Source organism: Ambystoma mexicanum, chromosome 1q (assembly GCF_040938575.1).
Source record: "Ambystoma mexicanum isolate Mex_15411 chromosome 1q, UKY_AmexF1_1, whole genome shotgun sequence".
NCBI lineage: Eukaryota > Metazoa > Chordata > Amphibia > Caudata > Ambystomatidae > Ambystoma > Ambystoma mexicanum.
In genome coordinates, this window is record NC_090922.1 from 681,865,760 (window position 1) to 681,891,331 (window position 25,572).

Sequence of the window (25,572 nt, forward strand, 5' to 3'; positions counted from 1 at the left end):
TGGTGCTGGCTGTTGCATTATGGCTGTGGTATGGCTCATGTGTGCAAGTTGAAATGACATGTGTGTTGGGGATTGTGATGCCATGTCTGAGGTTTACCAATGCCACTCATGTATAACTGTCATGTGTGTATGAGTCCATTTTACAGTGCCCTGATGCCTGTGTTTTCTTTCTCCCTGTCTGCAGCGTCAACTGATGAAGAGGGCGGAGAAGGTGCTGTGGAGCACAGCGGCAGGGGTCGCACCACCAGCCGGAGACGCAAGGCCCGGATCCCCTCCCAGGTTGTGATCTCGTCGGGGAGTGAGGAGTCCGGTGCCGCGTCCCAGGCCGCAGCTGCCGAGGGGAGGTCCAAGAGGCAGAGGTTGGAGTTGGACTCCTCGGCAGCAGAAGGGGCAGCTGGGACCCCACAGGGCCCAACGGGGGAAGATGGGAAGGGGGAAGATGGCACGGAGTCATCCAGGTTGGTGGGGGGTTTGGTGGTTTGGTGTCCCTGCTCCTGTCACTGCATCATCTTGCACCAGCGGGGATGCCTACCTCCAGACCCGTTCTCAGGGAGAGGATTGGCTTACGACACCTGGCCTTCCACTCCCTGCGGATGTGGCTTTCCTGCACCAGGTTGTGCCTGTCCAGGGTGGGGTGGCGTTGCGTCAACGGGCCATGCGAGCTGACCTGCAGTCTTTTCATGATGAGTCTGCACGTCTTCTTGCATGGCTCGTTGACCGCGTTGACCCACTGGGACAGCTCACCAGGGCTGGATTCCTCCGTTTCCTGGAGCTTGTTCCGACCCCCTTCTCCACAGAACCCCCTATGCCCCAGTCGTCCTCCATGCCATCTTCCCACCCATGTGTCACCTGGGTGCCCTGTGGAGCTGCCTCCGACCGTGCGGCCAGGCGTGTGGACAACAGATCCCTGCCACAGTCGGGAGTCGGACGTACAGCAGGGGTGGCCATGTCAACGACTGCACCCCAGCTGGAGGAGGATGTGCAGGCACCATCGGACAGGGCACATGGACAGCAGGAGCTGCAGCAGCAGGAGGCTGTAGGTGGGAGCCACGATAGCTGGGGGCCTTCAACATCGGAGGGGCAGGCATCGGCTGGAGGGCAGGAGGACCCTGGACGGGAAGTGTCTTCCGTGTGGCAGCGGTTGGGCCACGCCATAGATGCGGAGCGGCGGCAGGCAGAAGAGGCGCGGCTCACGATGGTCAGGGTGAAGACCTCCATGCGGAGGGCCCTGAGGCGGGCCGAGTGCCTCGAGGCAATCCGCAGGGAGTTGGAGGTGAACATGTCGGCGTCCCTGCGGACCCTCGGGCCATGGAACAGGACCGCCTCCGGGTCATAGACGAGGAGTTTGATGATGCCCTGGCCCGGAACACCACTAAGTGAGCCGCTGGACTGGCCCGCCGCCATTGTATATAGTTATTTAGTGATAGGTTTCCTTTGCAGTTTATTTTTCTTTGGAGTCGACGGATACTGCTCCACCTTTTGTATATAGTTCCATTTTAGATAGGTTTTTTGGTAGGTTTCATTCCTTCTCTTGGGATGATGGACCCTGAATACTTTGTACATAGTTGGACTTTGGATTTGGATATTTTTTTAACTATGAATATTTTTTGCCATGGAGCAATGGTTTTCTATTTCTTTTTTAACTTCATTTACTTTTCATGGACTTGAACTTTGGAAGATATTTTTTCATATTGTCATTTCTTGATTTCATTTTGAAAAGAGACAGCCTGCTTCATTTTTTAATTATTTTACTTGTGTATTTTGATAGCCATTGCTGTTGTTTTAAATACATTATTTTGATTTTTTCATTCTTCATTGTGTGGTTTCATCTCATTGTTTTCATGCATGTCATGATATGGGTTTTCAGGTTCCCTTGCAACCATTGTGTGTGTGTGAGACACATGTGTTGATTTACATTGTTTCCATTGGAGTAGTATCATGGGCACATGTAATACTTGGTTGTGTCTTTGGGCTGTGGTGGCTGGGCATGAGGCACATGCTTGAGGATTGTCAGGGCCTGTGGGCAGGGGGACATGAGTGGGGGCCTGGTGGAGGCTGCCCCTGCACTGCTGGGGGTGGGGGTGGTGGGAGACATGAGTGGGGGCCTGGTGGAGGGTGCCCCTGGTGGCTGGGGGGTGGGGGTGGTGGGAGACATGGGTGGGGGCCTGGTGGTGGCTGCCCCTGCACTGCTGGGGGGTGAGGGGGGTGGGAGACATGAGTGGGGGCCTGGTGGAGGGCGCCCCTGGTGCCTGGGGGGTAGGGGTGGTGGGAGACATGAGTGGGGGCCTGGTGGAGGGTGCCCCTGCACTGCTGGGGGGTGGGGGTGGTGGGAGACATGAGTGGGGGCCTGGTGGGGGGTGCCCCTGGTGCCTGGGGGGTGGGGGTGGTGGGAGACATGAGTGGGGGCCTGGTGGAGGGTGCCCCTGCACTGCTGGGGGGTGGGGGTGGTGGGAGACATGAGTGGGGGCCTGGTGGAGGCTGCCCCTCCACTGCTGGGGGGTGGGGGTGGTGGGAGACATGAGTGGGGGCCTGGTGGGGGCTGCCCCTGGTGGCTGGGGGGTGGGGGTGGTGGGAGACATGGGTGGGGGCCTGGTGGAGGCTGCCCCTCCACTGCTGGGGGGTGGGGGTGGTGGGAGACATGAGTGGGGGCCTGGTGGGGGCTGCCCCTGGTGGCTGGGGGGTGGGGGTGGTGGGAGACATGAGTGGGGGCCTGGTGGAGGCTGCCCCAGGTGGCTGGGGGGTGGGGGTGGTGGGAGACATGAGTGGGGGCCTGGTGGAGGCTGCCCCTGGTGGCTGGGGGGTGGGGGTGGTGGGAGACATGAGTGGGGGCCTGGTGGAGGCTACCCCTGCACTGCTGGGGGGTGGGGGTGGTGTGAGACATGAGTGGGGGCCTGGTGGAGGCTGCCCCTGGTGGCTGGGGGTTGGGGGTGGTGGGAGACATGAGTGGGGGCCTGGTGGAGGGTGCCCCTGGTGGCTGGGGGGTGGGGGTGGTGGGAGACATGAGTGGGGGCCTGGTGGAGGCTGCCCCTGCACTGCTGGGGGGTGGGGGTGGTGGGAGACATGGGTGGGGGCCTGGTGGAGGCTGCCCCTGCACTGCTGGGGGGTGGGGGTGGTGGGAGACATGAGTGGGGGCCTGGTGGAGGGTGCCCCTGGTGGCTGGGGGGTGGGGGTGGTGGGAGACATGAGTGGGGGCCTGGTGGAGGCTGCCCCTGCACTGCTGGGGGGTGGGGGTCGTGGGAGACATGAGTGGGGGCCTGGTGGAGGCGGCCCCTGGTGGCTGGGGGGTGGGGGTGGTGGGAGACATGAGTGGGGGCCTGGTGGAGGCTGCCCCTGCACTGCTGGGGGGTGGGGGTCGTGGGAGACATGAGTGGGGGCCTGGTGGAGGCGGCCCCTGGTGGCTGGGGGGTGGGGGTGGTGGGAGACATGAGTGGGGGCCTGGTGGAGGCTGCCCCTGGTGGCTGGGGGGTGGGGGTGGTGGGAGACATGAGTGGGGGCCTGGTGGAGGCTGCCCCTGCACTGCTGGGGGGTGGGGGTGGTGGGAGACATGAATGGGGGCCTGGTGGAGGGTGCCCCTGGTGGCTAGGGGGTGGGGGTGGTGGGAGACATGAGTGGGGGCCTGGTGGAGGGTGCCCCTGGTGCCTGGGGGTGGGGGTGGTGGGAGACATGAGTGGGGGCCTGGTGGAGGGTGCCCCAGCACTGCTGGGGGGTGGGGGTGGTGGGAGACATGAGTGGGGGCCTGGTGGAGGGTGCCCCTGGTGGCTGGGGGGTGGGGGTGGTGGGAGACATGAGTGGGGGCCTGGTGGAGGCTGCCCCTGCACTGCTGGGGGGTGGGGGTGGTGGGAGACATGGGTGGGGGCCTGGTGGAGGCTGCCCCTGCACTGCTGGGGGGTGGGGGTGGTGGGAGACATGGGTGGGGGCCTGGTGGAGGGTGCCCCTGCACTGCTGGGGGGTGGGGGTGGTGGGAGACATGTGTGGGGGCCTGGTGGAGGCTGCCCATGGTGGCTGGGGGGTGGGGGTGGTGGGAGACATGGGTGGGGGCCTGGTGGAGGCTGCCCCTGCACTGCTGGGGGGTGGGGGTGGTGGGAGACATGAGTGGGGGCCTGGTGGAGGGTGCCCCTAGTGGCTGGGGGGTGGGGGTGGTGGGAGACATGAGTGGGGGCCTGTTGGAGGGTGCCCCTGGTGCCTGGGGGGTGGGGGTGGGGGTGGTGGGAGACATGAGTGGGGGCCTGGTGGAGGCTGCCCCTGCACTGCTGGGGGGTGGGGGTGGTGGGAGACCTGGGTGGGGGCCTGGTGGAGGCTGCCCCTGCACTGCTGGGGGGTGGGGGTGGTGGGAGACATGGGTGGGGGCCTGGTGGAGGCTGCCACTGCACTGCTGGGTGGTGGGGGTGGTGGGAGACATGAGTGGGGGCCTGGTGAAGGGTGCCCCTGGTGGCTGGGGGGTGGGGGTGGTGGGAGCCATGAGTGGGGGCCTGGTGGAGGGTGCCCCTGCACTGCTGGGGGGTGGGGGTGGTGGGAGACATGAGTGGGGGCCTGGTGGAGGGTGCCCCTGCACTGCTGGGGGGTGGGGGTGGTGGGAGACATGAGTGGGGGTCTGGTGGAGGGTGCCCCTGGTGGCTGGGGGGTGGGGGTGGTGGGAGACATGAGTGGGGGCCTGGTGGAGGCTGCCCCTGCACTGCTGGGGGGTGGGGGTGGTGGGAGACATGGGTGGGGGCCTGGTGGAGGGTGCCCCTGGTGGCTGGGCGGTGGGGGTGGTGGGAGACATGAGTGGGGGCCTGGTGGAGGCTGACCCTGCACTGCTGGGGGGTGGGGGTGGTGGGAGACATGAGTGGGGGCCTGGTGAAGGGTGCCCCTGGTGGCTGGGGGGTGGGGGTGGTGGGAGACATGAGTGGGGGCCTGGTGGAGGGTGCCCCTGCACTGCTGGGGGGTGGGGGCGGTGGGATACATTAGTGGTGGCCTGGTGGAAGGTGCCCCTGGTGGCTGGGGGGTGGGGGTGGTGGGAGACATGAGTGGTGGCCTGGTGGAGGGTGCCCCTGCACTGCTGAGGGGTGGGGGTGGTGGGAGACATGAGTGGGGGCCTGGTGGAGGCTGCCCCTGCACTGCTGGGGGTGGGGGTGGTGGAAGACATGAGTGGGGGCCTGGTGGAGGGTGCCCCTGGTGGCTGGGGGGTAGGGGTAGTGGGAGACATGAGTGGGGGCCTGGTGGAGGGTGCCCCTGCACTGCTGGGGGGTGGTGGTGGTGGGATGACATGAGTGGGGGCCTGGTGGAGGCTGCCCCTGCACTGCTAGGGGTGGGGGTGGTGGGAGACATGAGTGGGGGCCTGGTGGAGGGTGCCCCTGGTGGCTGGGGGGTGGGGGTGGTGGGAGACATGAGTGGGGGCCTGGTGGAGGCTGCCCCTGCACTGCTGGGGGTGGGGGTGGTGGAAGACATGAGTGGGGGCCTGGTGGAGGGTGCCCCTGGTGGCTGGGGGGTAGGGGTAGTGGGAGACATGAGTGGGGGCCTGGTGGAGGGTGCCCCTGCACTGCTGAGGGGTGGTGGTGGTGGGATGACATGACTGGGGGCCTGGTGGAGGCTGCCCCTGCACTGCTAGGTGTGGGGGTGGTGGGAGACATGAGTGGGGGCCTGGTGGAGGGTGCCCCTGGTGGCTGGGGGGTGGGGGTGGTGGGAGACATGGGTGGGGGCCTGGTGGAGGCTGCCCCTGCACTGCTGGGGGGTGGGGGTGGTGGGAGACATGAGTGGGGGCCTGCTGGAGGGTGCCCCTGGTGGCTGGGGGGTGGGGGTGGTGGGAGACATGAGTGGGGGCCTGGTGGAGGCTGCCCCTGCACTGCTGGGGGGAGGGGGTGATAGGGGACATGAGTGGGGGCCTGGTGGAGGGTGCCCCTGCACTGCTGGGGGGTGGGGGTGGTGGGAGACATGAGTGGGGGCCTGGTGGAGGGTGCCCCTGTACTGCTGGGGGGTGGGGGGGTGGGAGACATGAGTGGGGACCTGGTGGAGGGTGCCCCTGGTGGCTGGGGGTGGTGTGGTGGGAGACATGAGTGGGGGCCTGGTGGAGGCTGCCCCTGCACTGCTGGGGGGTGGGGGTGGTGGGAGACATGAGTGGGGGCCTGGTGGAGGCTGCCCCTGCACTGCTGGGGGGTGGGGGTGGTGGTAGACATGAGTGGGGGCCTGGTGGAGGCTGCCCCTGCACTGCTGGGGGGTGGGGGTGCAGGGGGACATGAGCAGGTGTGCAGGGTGGTCCCCTGTTTTGTGGGCTGCCTGCAGGGGCCGTGGAGGGTGTACAGGGAACACCTGTGAGGACCCACCCAGCCTAATCGCGTGTGTAACTTCCCATTCACCCCTGTAATACACGTACCAATCCAAATCGCGTGTGATAATTCCCGCGCACCCCTGTGATACACGTACCTGGCCAAATCGCATGTGAGAATTCCCGCGCACCCCTGTAATACACGTACCCAGCCGAATCGCGTGTACAACTTCCTGTGTACCCCTGTAATACACGTACCCAGCCAAATCGCGTGTGATAATTCCCGCGTACCCCTGTGATACACGTGCCCTGGATAATCGCGTGTAAAACTTCACGCGTACCCCTGTAATACACGTACCCTGGCTAATTGCGTGTATTACTTCACGCGTACCCCTGATATGCACGTTACCCGCCTTGCGTTCCTTGTTTGGCAGCCCTGTAAACTGGTCCAGGGTTAGCGCAGCCCTTTGCGATTATTTAGCGATTTTGATGGCTTTTCCTTGCGCGAGGGCGTTCTTGGGGGCGTTACTGGCGCTGCTGCAGGGTCGCTGTGATACTCTGCGCCAGGGCTGGTTTGGGAGCCTAAAATCCATGAATACGCTGTGCGCGGAAATCGGTTTTAGCGCACGTGCCTGGCGCAGACAATCGCACGCGGACACTCTGCGCCAGCCGCTTGCGACACTTTTCTGCGAAATTCTATGAATTACCCTGTAAATCTCCTGGCATCTCTGCTACTATTGGATGGAAGAAGTGGAAGTTTAATGGTATGCAGTTTGTGGGTTAAATTGGGTGACCTTATTGTCATTCTGTGAGAGTATGGCTCACTAAAAACATCCAGATACTATTATTGTGCATTGTGGAGGCAACGGTTTGGCCTATGTGGCTGCAGTATCTTTGCAGTTTGCCTTTGAAGGATATGTTGAGAAGGCTAATGGAACTGTTTCTGGCTGAAAACATATTTTTTCCCGAAATCAATCGAAGGCAAATATGGAGACGTCCAAACTTTTCCCAAATGGAAGATGCTAGGCAGCATGTCAATAAAGATGCATGTGCTTTTTTTTAATATGGTTTAGGAATGGCATCTTATGACAATAAAAATATCAAGTTGGGTGGCGTAAATAATTTGTGAAGTAAAGGAGTGAATTTGACTGCTGTTGGCAATCAGATTATTCTTTTGAATGTATACAATGCATTGAAACAGTTTGTGTGAAAAAATTAAAAAGGGAAGATGTAATGTGTATACTAAAGCATGTGGTTGTAGGTGTAGGACATAAAAATGATTAAAAGCAAAAAATAAGAAATAAATTGTCTTATTAAAGAAACCCCCCCAAAAAGGCTCTTTTGAGAGCCACCATTGTAGAATAAATTATTTAAATTGGGTTTAAACCTCCCCACTCCCTTTAATTGGCCATGCAATCCATGGACAAAGTGGTAGTATGCAGACCAGCACGTGCCATCCAGGTCTTTTAAGGATGCCTGCATGGAAAGGGGACTGTGGCGACCGCGGACTGTTGCTGACATCTGCAGTCATTGGGGGATTAGCCAATCAGCTTTTGTAATTGTGGTGTACAAGAATACAGGGTAGCAAGAGTTATCTTTGTTGTTTGCAGTGAAGATGGCTATGGCTATGGCTTTGAGGAAGCAGAGTGTCTGGAATTGTCGGTGATTCTTGGATCCATTGGTTAAAGGTGTACTGTGAGCCATGTGGATTACCTGTGAATCTTGGATTTGAAGTTCCTGGTATGGAGTTCAAGGAATGAAGTGGGTGGAATTGCTACCGTTTTGCAAGATTATGGTTACTTTGAAGCATCCAGACATCATTGCTGTTCACTGTGGCTGTGGAGGCAACAGTTTGGGCTATGTCACTGAAAAATCCTTACACTTTGCCATGAAGGTTACATTTGCAAAGTTAATGGAATTGTTTTCACATTCAAAGATTGCTTTTTCTCGGATAGCTCAAAGGCAAATGTAGAAACGTTCTCATTTATTTTGTCCACAAATCGAGAAAGCAAGCCACAATATAAACAAAGTTGTGTGTGCTTTTCTGCAGAATGTTGGAATAACATAATTTCACAATAAAAATATGAAGCTTGATATTGCGAATATTTTTCAAAGAGATGGAGTGCATTTGACTGATGTTGGAAATCAGTTATTTCTTTTGAATGCTCAAAATGCACTGACACTGTTTTTGTGAACACGCAAAATATATAGTGAAGTATTTTTTAGTAGTTGTAGTAAACAAAAAGCAAAAACAGAAAAATAAGTTAGAAGCAGTGTTTGTGAAAGTTAGAACACATAATTAAGTTCAGTAGAACATGTGTTAATTCAGTATATACAACCCCCGTAATTTTTTTACAAAAAGGGGTTCTAAGAGCCAACATTTTCTAACTAAAAACAAGTTAATTGATTTTACCACCTGCCCCTGCCTGGAATTTACCTGGGTCTGTGGACCATTACACTATCCAAATACTATGCAGGCTGCAAAAGGTGTTTTGAGTGGCGTCATGGGTGATGGGGTCTGGGTGTCCTGTCAGGAGGGGTCTGCATGCCGTGGATTACGAGGTGCTAACACACAATTTGGCTGGGGTGTGGCCGGGGATCGCAGGGTGTTTTCACACGATTACACTGGGGTGCGGACGGGGATCTGCAGTGTTTTCACGTGATTTGGCTGTGGTGCCGCTGGGGATTGTGAGGTGTTTTCACACGATTGCACTCGGCTGTTGCCGCTGATCCTGCAGAGTCTTCATGCGATTTGGCTGGGGTGCAGCCGGCGATTGCGAGGTGTTTTTGCAGCAATTGCGAGGTGTTTTTGTGTACGATCCCTGGCTCTGTGCGAGCCAGGGATCGCACAGAGTTTTCACGCAAGTTGACTGGGGTGCAGCCGGGGATTGTGAGGTGTTTTCATGCAATCGTTATGCTGGGGTATGGCCAGGGATCACGCAGGGTTTTTACGAGATTTGGCTGGGGTGAGGTTGGGGATTCCGAGATGTTTTCGCATGATTACGCTGGGGTGCAGCCAGGGATCCCACAGAGTATTCATGTGATTTGGCTGGGTTGCAGCTGGGGATTGTGAGGTGTTTTCACGCAATTATGCTGGGGTGCAGCTGGGGATCACGCAGAGTTTTCATGCAATTTGACTGGAGTGCAGCTGGGGATTGCAAGGTGTTTTCACGTGATTACACTAGGGTGCGGCCGGTGATCACCCTGAGCTTTCAAGCGATTTTACTAGTGGGGCTGTATGCTGGCCCAGGGATGACGCAGAGTCTTGCGCTGTGTTAGGCATTTCACTTGCTTTTTACTGCGTGTGGGGGTTCTATTGGGGGTGCTATTAGCGCAGTTTGTTGTTCCTTAGGCCACGGCTACTGATGTCTTGGGAAATCGCATGATTACGCTGGGGTGCAGCCAGGGATCCCACAGAGTATTCATGCGATTTGGCTGGGTTGCAGCTGGGGATTGTGAGGTGTTTTCGCGCAATTATGCTGGGGTGCAGCTGGGGATCACGCAGAGTTTTCATGCAATTTGACTGGAGTGCAGCTGGGGATTGCAAGGTGTTTTCACGTGATTACACTAGGGTGCGGCCGGTGATCACCCTGAGCTTTCAAGCGATTTTACTAGTGGGGCTGTATGCTGGCCCAGGGATGACGCAGAGTCTTGCGCTGTGTTAGGCATTTCACTTGCTTTTTACTGCGTGCGGGGGTTCTATTGGGGGTGCTATTAGCGCAGTTTGTTGTACCTTAGGCCACGGCTACTGATGTCTTGGGAAATCCATGAATATGTGTGCTGCACAATCATTTCCCTGCGCCATGACTGGTGCATGCTCCTTCTCGGTGCGCAGCGCTTGCACCTTTTCTGCGCCAGATTCTATGAATCGGTCCCTATATCTCTGAATCATTATTAAAAGGTACTTATTAAAAAGTAGATTGTGCAGTGTTGACTGTAAATTACAACCACAGTCGATGCATTGCATATCATGAAAAGCTTTTGTTACAAAATCACACTTTTCTGATCAGGAACATGAAGGTATGAAAACCTTTCTGTAACATCTCAAGTAATTTGCTTTTCATAACATTGTGGACACTCATGCTTCCACCCATAAGAAAGTCCTACATATCTATCTACACAAACTGTTTCCTGCACTAGCACCTCAAAAATTGTAATAAAAAAATGATTAACTATCTTCCTGTGTATATTGAAAAAAAAATCAATTCCACTTGCAACAGCTACAATACTTCGGATTGACATTGCCAACTATGTGTTGTGTGGTCTTTCATCTACAGATATTTTAAGAATTGAACGTTCCACACATAGCTGTTTGTCTACCGTTGAAGCAATTTGTTGCATCAGTGGTGTCATTTGAAATAACATCCACTAAGTTGCATTCAAGTCCTGTTTGATTACCAAATCTGCAGTTGAGTATGTCATATTTGTTTGACTTTCCAACACTGCTAGGTTCTCATGTTTTGTACACTTAAGAGGAATGTATTTAAATGTAACTTCACATCTTCCTTAATTCTTCGTGCTAAGTGATTAGCAGGAAGAGGTATAAAGTCAAGGTGAGTAGCACAGTAGATGTAATCCATTACATCCTTCAATACAGGAAATGTCAGCTATCACTTTCGATTCATCAAGGTTTATTAAAAATAAACCTTGAATATGTTTTACACTTGGCAGAGCTACATATGACATTCCTTCTTTGAACACTGTACGACCAATATCAATTAGTGCTACTTCTAAAGTCAACCCTTGCGATTTATGAATAGTAGTTTCATATGCAGAGAACAATGGAAATTGTGCTCTTTTCAAAAGGTATTCTTAAAAAGCATGCAGAGGTCCGATAAATCAAATGAGTTTCCTCTACATAATCAAACTTTAAAAGAATATGTTCACTATTTGTACTGTGAGGAAAAGTGTAAAATGCAACCACTCTTCCCGTTGCGGCATTGACAAGACCAATTTCTACATTCAAGTTCCTTGTTAACATTACCTGCGCATTGATGCACAGTTTTAAAAAGATTCTAGACCTTCTGTTTTAGAAATTGGACTGTCTAATTGAATTAATCGAGCCATTGCTGTTCCATCTTACTTCTAATGGCTTAAGATGGCCATCGAAAACATTGCATAATTTTATCTCTGCAATGTCTTGCTTCTCAGAAAACAGCATTGTAGAGTTGAAGTTGTCAAAGTTTCCAAGTGTACACATCAACGCAAAGTAAGAAATGTTTGTTCCTTGAAGAGTAAACATGACATCAGGCACAGTGCAACCTGCATAAAACATGTTAAAAATCAATCTCCCTTTTAAGACTGTTTTCTTATTCTCCTCAAGGATACCTATACAAATCTTATGAAGGCCGAAATTACCAATGCTTCCTATAGTTGTTTGACTATCCTTCGATTGTAGAATCTTGAAAACTGGTTGACCTTTCACAGAGGTTAATTGTAACAAATCTCCCAAAAACAAGGACATGTTTACCACCAAACAAAAGTCATAGTCACTCTTCAAGACCTCTTGCATTCACTAGCACCAATGAAGGCTAACACCAAGTTAGACACCATGCTTACTTCATCTACAATCAAGGTATTTAGTTTTCTCAGAACCTTTCCTGCTTCTTGTGCTGCACTTGAAACAAGTTTTCGATACTCAAGTTCATTGTCATGATCCACTGGTAGCATAAACAATCAATGTAAAGTAACATGTCCTATGTTTAATTCTGCTAAACCTGTTGGAGCAGTTACAATACATGACAGAGTGTAATCAGTTACATTTTGTATCATCGTTCTCAATGCATTAACGAAAAAAGATTTCCCTGTTCCCGCTTGTCCACTAACATACATCAATAGAGTTTTGTATTGTGCACAAGAACATTCATACATGTCATGTTGTAAACCGTGTAAGAACCTATCTTTCATTTTACAATAAACTTCCTTCTGCTATATTAAGTTTCCTTACTAATATATGATGATTTAAATCTGCAACTTTAGTTTGTTGCATTGCACTTTCTGCTTCTTCCATTGCGAGTTCAACATCAATATTCCTTAGTTCCTCTCATTGTGTCAAGGATATTGGTACATTTCCCTTCTAAAATTTCATTTTTTCTTTTTCCTGTTGCAGCATCTCACATGCAGAAACATTTTGAAAGCTAGTTCCTGTCTGAAATGTATGAGCAACATCATATAATAATATTGACAATTCACTTTTATACCATAAGTGAAATGAACAACCTTGAAAATGCTCACATACTGCTTGTGTGATCTGCATAACTTACTAACCTTGTAAATACCTTGTAATGCATATACTACCTGTAATGATCATATACTGACTGTGACTGTATTATTTTTGCAACCATGTAACCACGCTAAACGCCTAGATTCCCCAGGGCCAGGCAGCACTATACAAATAATAAATTAAACTAAACTAAAGTATATTTAACATTGGTGCCGAATCTGGAATCTTCAGAATACATTTGTGTACAACGATTTTCTGAAGAAGAAATTGGAACCTTCCGATCAATCAATCTGCATCCTTCTACAGTAGGACAAATCATAGTGAAACAACAGGCTTATAAAGTTGTTTTCCCAGACACTGATTGATGCACATTTTGTTGCTTTCATCTGATATAATTCTAAACTGTTGTTCATGACCTCACGTGAGTGTAGAGGATGAATAGTGTAATGTTCATGCAAACTATTACCTTCTTCAACAGTTAGATGCTGAAAGTGAACTTCACTGCTCTTACTTGTTGACTCAACATCAAAAATATACAAGTGTGGTACAGTCAGACTACCTTTGAGTAAATCACTGTCTTCATTAGAAACTCTAAAGCGTCTTTCACCTCTCCGATATCTATAAGCTGTTGCCAAACTTTCTTATCTTTTGTAGCAACACTATTTACTAAAACAAACAAAGAATCTGCATTGTATCACTTCACTTCTAGAGTGTTGATATTTTCTTGCAAATTGAGAGGTAAATAGACAACGTTGCCTCTCACACCTTGCTCTATTGAACACCTGTGAAGAGATTAACTCTAATCTCCCTTCTGTCCTCATTCTCCGTGATCTATCCTCTGCTTTTGACACCGTCAACCCTGCCATCCTGCTCAATCATCTCTGGGATAACCTTGGTATTACTGATCAGGTCGTGGCCTGGTTGACCTCCATTCTCAGCGATCGATGATCTAAGGACCAACTGGGGTCTTTCTTCTCTTCTTCTTCTCTGTCTACTTGTGGTGTTTACAAGGGCTCTAACCTCTCTCCCTGGCTCTTCAACCATTACCTGGCACCTCTTGCCCACTGCATCGCTACTTTCTGCTCCAATTTTCAATGTTATGCGCATGACACGCAACTATCTTTCAGGCTCCCCTCAGCCACCTGTGCTTCTTCTCTCATACCAGACTGTCTGGCCGCAATTCAGGAATGGTGTGCCACCAATGATCTCTGCTTTAATGCCAGTAAGACTGAGATGCTCCTCCTTGGGACACCCACTCCCTCTTTTTCTCTCTCACTCCGGCCTATCACTCAGGGCTATCTTCCTGCCCCTTCCTGTGAGGCTAAGAACCTTGGTGTCATCTTTGACTCCACCCTCTCCTTCTCTCCTCACATCTCTGACGTATCTAAGACGTCAAACTATCAGCTGCACCTCCTCAGGGATATTCTTCCTTTTCTCACTTTCCCCCAGAAGCTCACTGTCTCCAGAGCTCTGGTCTGGACTATTGCAACAGCATCTTTCTAAATCTTCCTGCCTCTACCCTTCGACGTTTACGACTTATCCAGAACAGGACTGCGAGACTTGTCCTTAGCCTCAAGCCCAGAGATCGTATCTCTCCAGCTCTGAAATCTCTTCACTGGCTCCCCATGGCTGCAAGGATACACTTCAAGACCCTCTGCATTGTCCACAAGGCTTTCTGGGCCCTGGGCCCACTCTACTTTAAAGTTTCTCTTCCAAAACAGCTTCCTTCTCAAGCTCTCCGCTCATCTACCTCCAACTCTCTGAGGGGCAGACGCTTCGCCAAGCAGAGAGTTGGGGGCAGATCTATCTCCTCAGCTGGGGCCTCCCTCTGGAACAGCCTCCCTGCTTCTGTAAAACTTGAGCAGAACTACCTCCGGTTCCGTAAGCAACCCAAGATCTTCTCTTCCTCTCCCCTGCTGATGCACCTGACTGCTCTGCGCACAGGTCATTTGGTCGCCCTCTGAACTCGGGCCCAGGCTCCTGCAAGTCCAATTGCCCTCGCACTGCCTCCGGGCTCCCCAGCACTTAAGGGTCTGTATCTGCAACCCTATAGTCCCTTCTCTCTGCACTTATGAGCCACCCGCTGGCTGTACTTGTGAGTTAACTGCCCTTCCCCTCCCCCTAGCACTTCTCCCTCTTCCCTCTTCCCCGCACTTGCACAATGTGAATGACACAAGTACTAGTAAGATCGTTAATTTTTCCTACCTTGTTTCACCCTTCTTGTCTTCTGAAACCTAGAAACACTTGTGTACAGACACATTATAAATGCTACATCATATCATACGATGTCATTCAAAAAACATTTAGGAGGAATGCATTTTCTGTTATAAAACCTGATGCAAAGTCTACAAACATATAGGGCCTCATTACGACCCTGGCGGTAAGGGGTTAACGCCAGCGTTAGCTGCGCCGACCCCTTACCGCCAATTACGAGGTCCCCTAGCGCCATGGTGCTTTTAACACCTGCTTTTAGCAGGTGTTAAAATCCATGGCGCTAAGGGACCATGGAGTTAATTACGCCACCGTAATTTACGGTGGCGTAATTAACGCCTTCCCCACTCCCATTATGCCCTATGGGGCAAAAATGGGAATGGGGAAGGGTAAATGGGGATTGGGGACTTACCGCCCCGCCTAGGTCGGAATGGGGCGGTAAGTCCGCCAACCACCATGGCGTAAACGTAGTTTACGCCATGGTGGTAAAGTCACGGCCCAGGCGGTAACTTACCGCCTGGGTCGTAATGAGGCCCATAGTGCCTCACTTGTGTCAAATCGTTCTTCTGCAAACAAATACAGGTAAAGGTCTTTCCAAACATCTACTACACTGTGTTTAACTTTCTCCTCAGTGTACACTAATTGTACTTGGGATTTATAGAAAGTGTGTTGCAAAGAATGTCAGGTCTTTCACTAGAAACCAACTCAAACATTGCAATACTTGTTTTTTACTGTTGAAAAACCGATCCTTTAAAAGTATAGGTTCATCATTTCCACTTCCTGTAAGTGTTTCATCTGCATATAGATAATCTTTTAAATGCATTGTGTTTATCATTTGAAGTGTAGAAAGTAAACTTTCTACAGTACAGCTCTAGCCATCGGTGTTTGATTTAAATGTTCAAGGACATACATGGTGTTTTGTGCTGATATAACTTAACCAGAAGATATCGCATTTTAGTATGATCCGTATGTGATGAAACTGACTCTTACATCTGCTTTTGTCAAGACAAGCTAGATAGTGACACAGGAGTCCTGCTTTCTCCTAAACTTCACATTCGTCTATTCTCTGCAACATCTTGATCTGTCTTTGAACATTATCGTTTTTGTGCAAAACTTCCAAAAATCTCTTTAAGACATTACTCCATATCACTGTTTTATTCTTCATTGTATTGGAGACTGTCCTAATTTTGATATTTTTCTAGTGAATGCTTTAGGGTTTCTTCTTTTTCCAAAATCACACCAGGGTCACATTGTATCCCGGGAGGATAGCTCAAATGCAACTTTCTCGCCTTGGAAATAAGACGACATGAAGCAACACAGGTTTGATCCCCGGGTCCGCCTATAGAAACCTCTGGGTATTTAAGCACGTTATAAATACGTAACTAGGACAAAAAAAAAACAATTAGACAACTAAAAAAAATAAAAAAAACTATTCCTGTAACAGCTCCTCGATGCCCACGGGCTGTGTGAGAGCTTTAAAAATGCAAAACAAAATAAAAGAAATAAATACATTCTTGGATGTAACTCTCTTCATAAAAATTCTTTCTGTATGAAAAGTGTGCTCGACTCTCTGTCAAAAACTTCAAAAAGTTGTCACGTGTAAGTACATCAACTGTGTGTACAATGGCGTGGTGACCTTCATTAAATCCTTATGTTTGTTCAACACAAAAATGAACAATTTCATATTCATATGAAAAGCTTTTCTAATTATTTCTACTTTTTTATTTCTAAAATTTGCTTCACCACATACCTAGACTTTGATTTCACGCTTCTCCAAAAATCTGTAAAGACTTGAGAGTGGAACATTATTCTATATATATCTGTATTCCTGTGTCTAGAACCTAAAGGAGTTTCTGTTTGTTTTCACTTAAAAAACATTTTATTTCTTACTAACAACTAATTGTAATGATACATTTTTCATTAGATGACTTTGACTTAAAATATGCTTGGTTCCATTCAATTGATTAGTTGGCATATCTCCTAGCTGAATTTTGACATTTTCAAAAATATTATCACTAACAGACATGGGTATATTGTCATTGAAATGAGTTTGGACACATCTTGAGACATGACCATCTACACTTCCTGATATAAATAATGTACTTCCCTGCAAATGATCCTTTCTTCTGGCACATTCTTCATACCTTTTGGTAGGCATAAATCAGCAATGCTATAAAGAAATAAATATAATTACTACATGCATGCCTATTCTTCTAAAATAGGGAAATTCCATAAAAGGAAGAGGAACTCAAAATGAATAGGTAACCGTAGACACAGTGAAGAAAGCATGGGTGCATAAAAATAAAGACAACAGAAGTACAGTGTGTGCATGGCTGTAAAGCATGTGGTAGGCTAAAAATAATGGGGTAGGGCAGGTGTTTGAGGAAAAACAGGGTGGTGATAGGATGCATGTACAGAAGTAGAAAAGAAGGTGATAGGGTGAATGGGATTAAAAGTTTGAGAGAAGGGTGCTAGAAGTAAGGCAACTGCAGATAGGATGTGTACCTGAGGATAACAAAAGTGGAGGTAAGGTGGGTATACAGACAATTGAAATATGGTAAATTAATAGAGCTACAGAGTGTGGGACTAGGATGGATAGAAAGGGGCAGCGAGATTGCAAATAGGGTAATTTGGCATGAAAAGAGACAATAGAGGTAGCGTGTATAGATAGGTGAACAGAGGAATGAGTTAGAGTGTATAAGGGGATGGAAGCAAAGGTGATGTAGCTATAGTGGTTTGAAATATAGAGCATAGGGATAGAAAAGGTGGAGGTAGGTTGAATGAAAGTAAATACAGTGGCGGTAGAGTGGGTGGGACTACAGAGGGTGGAGGTAGGGTGGGTGTATGCATGTAGAGAAAATGGAACTACAATAATTGGGGATACAGAAAGTACACGTCCAGATGATGAATGTAAGGCCCGTGGATAGCAGAAGAAAGATTGTGTGGAGCATGAGTGGGTGGTGGTAAACAGGGTGGAGATAGGTAGGGTAGGGTAGGTGGGGTAATGAAGGAAATGGTAGGATGTGAGTATGGAAAATGACAGGCAAAGGATGGAAGCAGCATGAGTGCACATATAGAGAATGCAGGTAGAAACAGTGAATGTTAGGTGAATGGAAGGAGGGAACAACAAATGGTTGTAGGATTGGTGGGTGGGAATATAGCGTGAGAGGATAGATTGGGTGGGTGGGGAAACAAAAGACACTGGTAGGCTAGTACAAAGAGGGTACATGAAAATAAGATGGGTGTGTGAGAATAAAGACAAAAGGAATAATTTGTGGAATTAGGTGAGTGGTTGGAGATGCAGACAAAAACAAATAGGATGCGTGGAAGGATTTACAGAATGTACTGAAATCACAGTATCAATCCAGTATCAATCTAAAATCATTAACATGTATAAATGTATAAACATCACTACTACATGCACACTGAAGCAAGGGGAAAAATAAGTAAGACACTAACAGTATATAACCAATCAAGTAGTTTAGCCAGTGCTTAATTTGTGCCAGTGTCCATCCCACAGAACTTAATTTTTAGGGAAGGCTGAGCCCCAGCAATCCTAACACTTCTGAATATGCATTGTGTCAGGACTGCACTACATACTTTGTAATCTGCGACTAGTAAGAGTTTGGTCCTGTATCATGCTTACATGAATCCATGCCCCTCTTTTGCCCCTTTCTTATTTTATTATCTGGGAAAGTATTTACAAGGTCTTCCTGAGCACACTCAAAAAACAAAAGGGTCTGCACTTCTGTTTTGGGTTTATGAGAGTATAATATATGTCTCTTTTACATAAGGGGAGCTTGCACTACTGAGGCTATTCCTATGTTCTTTATGAGTGCAGGTTTAACTGCTAGGGCCAATGTTATATACGTTATATGTGAGGAAGTGTGCACTGCTGATGCACAAACTGCAACCATTCTATTTGATGGAAGCTTACACTGCTGAATCAGTCTATTCTATATGATGAATGCTTCTTCTTCCATGCCTCATGCATACAGAGTATGTGTTGAGGGAAGGTTACCTTACATCACTGCAGTCTACATGGATTTTCTTGACTTGCAGGAACGCTTTAATGCTGAGAACAGCAGTGACTTCTTCTGTCTGTGCACCGTAATGTTGCAATACTGCACTCCATATTGACATCTTTGTGAGGGAAACAGTCCCTTGTACTGCCCATCTTGATGTGCACTATTTGTACAAACATGCACTACTGTGTCTAATTCTGTGCCTAATCTGTTTGGGAAAAGAATGTTCCACTGAGGCCTAGTGTGATCTACTGTATTAAGGAAGCTCATCTTAACCTCTTATGTGTTTGTGTGTGAAAAGCTGAAAAGAGTAGTTCTCCTGCATATGCAAATGTTTTGGTACTGTGCTACATGCTTTGTCTGGTGTGTCATAGGGAGAATGAAAGAAAACAAGTGTCATCATTTGTTACTTTAGATGTAACGAAAGGGGGGAATGTGTGGGAGCGAGGGGCCCCTCTCATCCTTTACTTCTCAGTACAAAACTCGGACCAAGTGCCTCCAGTAGTGGGTTCGCCCCTTGCCCTCATGCAATGTCGACTTTGGTTAACATTCGCGTAGATGGGACCACTGAGCAGGACACAGGGCATCCCTTTTTGTACCCCCTTTCGACTCCATCTTGGTGACTAGGCCTCACTGCGATAGTACAAAACGCTTCGCTTCCCTTTCTCGCAGCGGCCAGACGCGCAGGGCACATGGCCCCCACCATCTTTCCCACTCTGACTGGAAAACTCTGCGGCTCCATTCTCACACCGAAGCCGGAGGTACTTGCAACAAATAATAAATGTAGCACATCACTCTTCCTCTAAGATCACTGTCCTACATGTGAACCAGCATGAGCTAAGCACATAGCTCGTTCATCTCCACAAACGTGTCCTTGACCCCGCACCCTCGCCAGTGGAAACGTACTGCCATTGTGACCCTGTGCCCCTGCAAGGTATTCCTTTCATGTACCAGACTGTTGACCACGCCATGATGCCAACGGGCATCCATATCCCCAACTAACATTAGACCCCTGCTGCAGTATATCGTTGTATACCACTAACAAATGTCACATACCAGAGATTCTTATGAACACAGACCCTCACTTCAACCAGTGTATTATAGTGGTCAAGGCCCTTAACCTAAGGCCTCTATAATCTGATGTAACTGATAGTATAGATGCACGTGTGACGTTTATAGAGACATGATTAGTTATTCAAAGACTTTGACTGAGTATTAATTAGTGCATGCATTTTGAGAATATATTATGTTAGTTTAGCTAGTGACCACCCTGCTCCACAGTGACCTGACCTTCACCCATTCGGAGCACAGATGCCTGATGTCCATCCTCCCACCAACCAAGCAGCCAACCCGGAGTAAAAGATGCCACCCACACCATGGGCACCATGTGGACTGTCCAATCCGGGACCAACGTAGCCGGTCAAGTGGCACAGCGAGTAGAGCGCTCGCTTTGACATCAGTGCAGAGCCTGCGAACGCAGGTTTGAATCCCGGCAGCGCCAAACTCAGCGTTTCATCCTTCCGAGGTCGATAAATGAGCACCACACACCGTGGGTAATAATAAGCAGCGCTCAGATACCTAAGGGTTCGTAGCGCTATATAAATGCCAAATTATTATTTATTATTATTTGTCTTATGTTAGTTGCGTCATTTGCCGTTTTATTCTTCTACATGAGAAAGACGGGGAGGGCACAAACATTTGGTGACCCCCTGCAACGTGATTTGGAGAGGTGCCTCGAGGCCCGCACCGTGCGGCGAGATCCGGGACGCCCCCCAGCAAAACCATTGCCTCCGCGGCCGACCAGCCTGTGCGCACTACAAGAAGGGTCAAGGGTTCCCAGTTGACGAATACCCAACTGAAAAAGCTGCTCGCTGAAGCGGGCCACGGCTTGGTTGGGGTGCGGACCTGACTGGGGTCAGACCGTGAACGGTGACCCTCGGATTACCTGACTGAACACGTGAGTGCTGGTTGTGAAAGTTCCCAAGGAAAGGTAAGGGGGAAAATAAGGAACAGGGGAAGAGGTGGTAGTGGGTTAAAGCCAAGAGTAGGGGCTGTGTGAGTGATGTTGAGGCTTTTCTGATCTATCCTTTATATGGCCATTAGGTTTTGTGAGAAGTAAGGAGAAGAGAAGAGGTATCCTAGCCCGAACGGGGTAGAAGGCAGCGCCACGTAGCATTGTCTCATCCAGTGCAGATAAATAAGTGAAGATAAAGAGAAAATAGTAGGGGTCTCGCATACTGAGTAGACTCGTAGTAGTTATTTAGCATATTCTTTTTCCGTGTGAGCAAGAATTCTTGGGAAAGAGTAAGAGTGTGTAAGAGGTGGGGAGTGAATGAGAAGAGTAGCCAGCGGGGTAGGATAAACAGTGTTCAGTAACGGGAACAAGGGAGAGATAAAAGTACGCAGGTAGTGCATGTTATGTGTTCTATGTCTTTTTTTGTTCAATCATTGACGTGTATGTCAAACTGTTGTAAGTGATTTGTTGGTAAGGGGTTATATATGCGAAAGTGAACTGTTGAAGGTGAAAATGCAATGATACAAAGGTAATGTTGAATATTGATGCATAATAACTGTCAGTAATTGAGAAACGTGTAATATATTGCTGACCTATAAAAGGAACGGTGGTTGAAGAGAGTGACTAGAGAAAGGATCAAGTGCAAGCACACACACAAAGCGAAGGGAGAAACATCGTCATGGGAGGAATAACACCATTAGTTCACGTTTGCCAACATCTCCCACTATACAGTGACATGATACAGAAGTACCACGATCAATGGGTAACGGAGATAAAAGGGGACAGCGTGACACCAATTTGGCCAGAGGGAGGGCCGTTTGACAAAAGGGTGTTAGATTTAGAGTCCACACATTTATTGCCAAAATATAAGGGAAAACAGTTGCAGAAGAGAGGTATTGGACCTGTGGCAAATGTTCGAGGAAATTACCCCTACAGCAGAGGTAAATACAGAAAAAACAATAGGAAAACAGAAAACCCCAGGAGAGGTAAACGGAACACCAAAGGGTGAATGCACAATGACCACAGTTGAGAATGATACAACCAAAATATACCCCTTAATGACAAGACCAGCAGTAGGATACAGCGAGCCTCTGTATGTACCAGCGTGCCCCACTCCCACTCCCCCGAGTGGAGCGGTAGCCACTGCGCCACCACCATATGACAAAGGAGGCCTTTATGGCCTTTATGGTCCTATTTAAAATGTATAATGTGCTAATAAAGCCCAAAGTGGTGTCTAGGCGATGGCAACAAATGAAAAGGCAGGCTCAAATACTCAACCGGTGTCATTAGCAGAGTGGAAGGAAAAGATTAAGCAAGTACGTCTTCAGGGCATTCCTAAAGGGGGAGTAATCAACCAAGGTTCTCAGGTCCAGTGGGAGAGTATTCCATAAACTGGGCACCAACACCGAAAAGGAGCAGCCACACAGACGCTTCCAACAGAATTGAGGGACACTAAGAAGCTGGTGAGAATCTGACCGTAAGTGTTGTGTGGGACAATATTTTTGCAATTTGTTTTTCAAGAAATGTGGGCCCACATTGTGGATAGCTCGGTGAAAAATACACAGAGGGCCTTATTACGAGTATGGCGGTAATACCGGGTTCCAGCTCTGGGTTCTGTGAATGAGGAATTACCGGATCTTTCCAACCTTGAGGACCCGGTAATTCCTCATTCACAAAACCAATCCCTATTCCCATTTGAGCCCCCATAGGGCTCAATGGGAATGGGGATGGAGCTAATAACGGGCCCGTTATTAGCTCCTTGGTCCCCTTGCAGGACCCACTAAGGACGTCTGGTCTAACCAGACGTTCTGTGCGGGTCCCGCTAGGGGACCTCATAATAAGGCATCCCGTAATGAACGGTGCCGGTCCCGTACCGGCACCCTTCATTACTGGAGCGCCATGGTCGTAATGAGGCTCAGAATATTAAAATCAATGCGAGCCACCACAGAGAGCCAATGCAGGCGCCAATGCAGGGGAATGGTAGGAGTCAGAATGGGGGGACGCAAGTGCTAGGCAAGCTGTTGCATTCTGCAGGACTTGCAACCATTGGATCTGATACGTGGGCTGTCGCAAGTAAATGCCATTGCAATAATCCAGTGAGCCAATCACTTTGGATGCCCCCAGAGTTGACCAGTTTTCAGCAGGGAGCGAAGGGAGAATTTTTCTTAGGGCTTTTAGTCTACCAACGCCAGCACTGCAGATGGCCGAAATCTGAGCTTCATGAGAGTCATTCAGGAGGAGCTTAACTTCCAAGCTTTTTATAGAGGCACAGGAAGAAGGACAGGGGACAAGAGAATCCAGCCAGTAATGAGAATTCTATAAGTGATCTCTTGCCCCAGATCCAACCAGCACCTCTGTTTTACCACCGTTAGACCCCTGCTGCAGTATATCGTTGTATACCACTAACAAATGTCACATACCAGAGATTCTTATGAACACAGACCCTCACTTCAACCAGTGTATTATAGTGGTCAAGGCCCTTAACCTAAGGCCTCTATAATCTGATGTAACTGATAGTATAGATGCACGTGTGACGTTTATAGAGACATGATTAGTTATTCAAAGACTTTGACTGAGTATTAATTAGTGCATGCATTTTGAGAATATATTATGTTAGTTTAGCTAGTGACCACCCTGCTCCACAGTGACCTGACCTTCACCCATTCGGAGCACAGATGCCTGATGTCCATCCTCCGACCAACCAAGCAGCCAACCCGGAGTAAAAGATGCCACCCACACCATGGGCACCATGTGGACTGTCCAATCCGGGACCAACGTAGCCGGTCAAGTGGCACAGCGAGTAGAGCGCTCGCTTTGACATCAGTGCAGAGCCTGCGAACGCAGGTTTGAATCCCGGCAGCGCCAAACTCAGCGTTTCATCCTTCCGAGGTCGATAAATGAGCACCACACACCGTGGGTAATAATAAGCAGCGCTCAGATACCTAAGGGTTCGTAGCGCTATATAAATGCCAAATTATTATTTATTATTATTTGTCTTATGTTAGTTGCGTCATTTGCCGTTTTATTCTTCTGCATGAGAAAGACGGGGAGGGCACAAACATTTGGTGACCCCCTGCAACGTGATTTGGAGAGGTGCCTCGAGGCCCGCACCGTGCGGCGAGATCCGGGACGCCCCCCAGCAAAACCATTGCCTCCGCGGCCGACCAGCCTGTGCGCACTACAAGAAGGGTCAAGGGTTCCCAGTTGACGAATACCCAACTGAAAAAGCTGCTCGCTGAAGCGGGCCACGGCTTGGTTGGGGTGCGGACCTGACTGGGGTCAGACCGTGAACGGTGACCCTCGGATTACCTGACTGAACACGTGAGTGCTGGTTGTGAAAGTTCCCAAGGAAAGGTAAGGGGGAAAATAAGGAACAGGGGAAGAGGTGGTAGTGGGTTAAAGCCAAGAGTAGGGGCTGTGTGAGTGATGTTGAGGCTTTTCTGATCTATCCTTTATATGGCCATTAGGTTTTGTGAGAAGTAAGGAGAAGAGAAGAGGTATCCTAGCCCGAACGGGGTAGAAGGCAGCGCCACGTAGCATTGTCTCATCCAGTGCAGATAAATAAGTGAAGATAAAGAGAAAATAGTAGGGGTCTCGCATACTGAGTAGACTCGTAGTAGTTATTTAGCATATTCTTTTTCCGTGTGAGCAAGAATTCTTGGGAAAGAGTAAGAGTGTGTAAGAGGTGGGGAGTGAATGAGAAGAGTAGCCAGCGGGGTAGGATAAACAGTGTTCAGTAACGGGAACAAGGGAGAGATAAAAGTACGCAGGTAGTGCATGTTATGTGTTCTATGTCTTTTTTTGTTCAATCATTGACGTGTATGTCAAACTGTTGTAAGTGATTTGTTGGTAAGGGGTTATATATGCGAAAGTGAACTGTTGAAGGTGAAAATGCAATGATACAAAGGTAATGTTGAATATTGATGCATAATAACTGTCAGTAATTGAGAAACGTGTAATATATTGCTGACCTATAAAAGGAACGGTGGTTGAAGAGAGTGACTAGAGAAAGGATCAAGTGCAAGCACACACACAAAGCGAAGGGAGAAACATCGTCATGGGAGGAATAACACCATTAGCTCACGTTTGCCAACATCTCCCACTATACAGTGACATGATACAGAAGTACCACGATCAATGGGTAACGGAGATAAAAGGGGACAGCGTGACACCAATTTGGCCAGAGGGAGGGCCGTTTGACAAAAGGGTGTTAGATTTAGAGTCCACACATTTATTGCCAAAATATAAGGGAAAAGAGTTGCAGAAGAGAGGTATTGGACCTGTGGCAAATGTTCGAGGAAATTACCCCTACAGCAGAGGTAAATACAGAAAAAACAATAGGAAAACAGAAAACCCCAGGAGAGGTAAACGGAACACCAAAGGGTGAATGCACAATGACCACAGTTGAGAATGATACAACCAAAATATACCCCTTAATGACAAGACCAGCAGTAGGATACAGCGAGCCTCTGTATGTACCAGCGTGCCCCACTCCCACTCCCCCGAGTGGAGCGGTAGCCACTGCGCCACCACCATATGACAAAGGAGGCCTTTATGGCCTTTATGGTCCTATTTAAAATGTATAATGTGCTAATAAAGCCCAAAGTGGTGTCTAGGCGATGGCAACAAATGAAAAGGCAGGCTCAAATACTCAACCGGTGTCATTAGCAGAGTGGAAGGAAAAGATTAAGCAAGTACGTCTTCAGGGCATTCCTAAAGGGGGAGTAATCAACCAAGGTTCTCAGGTCCAGTGGGAGAGTATTCCATAAACTGGGCACCAACACCGAAAAGGAGCAGCCACACAGACGCTTCCAACAGAATTGAGGGACACTAAGAAGCTGGTGAGAATCTGACCGTA